A 1573-nucleotide genomic window follows, 5' to 3' on the forward strand; every position below is an offset into this window, starting at 1 on the left:
GGGATCAGTGCTGTGGATGGAGTTCTCATAATGGACTCAGAGCCTGAAACTATGTTTGTCCAATGAGAATTCTCTCAAAAGGCTCCATTGCAAAAGAGGATTTTGCTAATCAGATGGGCAAAATGGTCCACTTTATAGATGTCAGGAATTCTTCTCCTTCTCTTGCCACCTCAGGGCTTGCTCACTGGAATCATGAATAAAGTGGCAATTAAGGCAGGGATAGAGGGTTTGTGCCCCACCCATTTGTTTTGCCCAAAATGCCAATAGTTCCACTGACTTATAGTATAATATGAATTTTATAACCAAAAGATTATAGGTTTGCTCAATCCTGGCTTGATTAGAACTGCCAAACTAGAGATTTCCAACCTCTTGCCCTATACCAAGGACTGAGTAAGCTCATAGTCCCAGCCCATTGAATACAGGAGAGGCTCAGACCTCTTAAGAAAAGACCTTCCTTAGTCAGACACTCTTAATTTCCATTTCCATAGAATTACTCCAGCTTTAAAAATATATATATTAATAAGCGAGTTCATTTTTAGAAACTTTTTGTTATGAAAAATTCAAATATATTGAAAAGTCAATGTATAATGAAACTCCATGTACCCAACCTCAACAATTACCAACTAATTTTTCCAGATTTTTGACAACAACATTAGCAAATTCCTGTAATGTCTTCCAGGGGTAAGTTTTTTTTTTTTTTGCCTACACTGATTCTTTATTTTCCCATTTAGACCACACTCAGTTGGAACTCTAGACAGGGAAGGAACAAAAATGAAGGGTACTGCATGAGAGGCATTGATACATTTCCCCTGCTCTTGAGGTGTGATATCTCCAGGCAAAGCAAGAGCACTGAGCAGCATTTCATAGTAGCCTGTAGACTCAGCATATCCATGTCCTCTAGAAATTTCCAGGTATCTCCATTCACCTTCTGGAATCCCAGCCTTTCTGCATCATTCCCCTAACATTAACATGTGGAATCTGACAAAGTTGTTGGTTCAAGTGATGCTATAATTCAGTAGCCTCTGAATTAGAGATTGTTCTCTAAAACAAAATCTAAATCTGCTTTTTAATGTTCTTGGCCAAACAGCAACAGCAGGAAGGACTTCTCACGTCATCACACATAATGTTCCTGAGCTTTATTGTATGCCTTAAAATAAGAAAATTGAGGTCAGAATGTCTTTTTTTGCAGTTTTTCTCTTGTGGTCTTGACATTCCAAATTACCTGGAAATTGGTCAGCCTTCTCAAAGTTCCCTCTTTAGCTCATACACGGTCCCAAGTGACTATAGATGATAACTTGATTTTCTGTTTCTCCACTGCTCTCCCAAGACTGCCATTTTCCTTTCCCAGAATACTGCCAGACATTCTATGTCTTTAGCCCCTTGATTCTGTAACCCATCCTAAATTCCACCATCTGGAGGCAGTGTGCCTACAATGCACTTTATGGTCATTTGTGTCAATTAGGATTTTTTTTTAAGCAAAAGAAATTGATTTTATTGAATTATATTGAAGCTAAATAAATAACAGGAAAACTATTAGGTAGCTCACAGGAAAACTGAAAAAAAAGTAAGCACT

The sequence above is a fragment of the Trichechus manatus genome, unplaced genomic scaffold (assembly GCF_000243295.1).
Source record: "Trichechus manatus latirostris isolate Lorelei unplaced genomic scaffold, TriManLat1.0 scaffold00063, whole genome shotgun sequence".
NCBI lineage: Eukaryota > Metazoa > Chordata > Mammalia > Sirenia > Trichechidae > Trichechus > Trichechus manatus.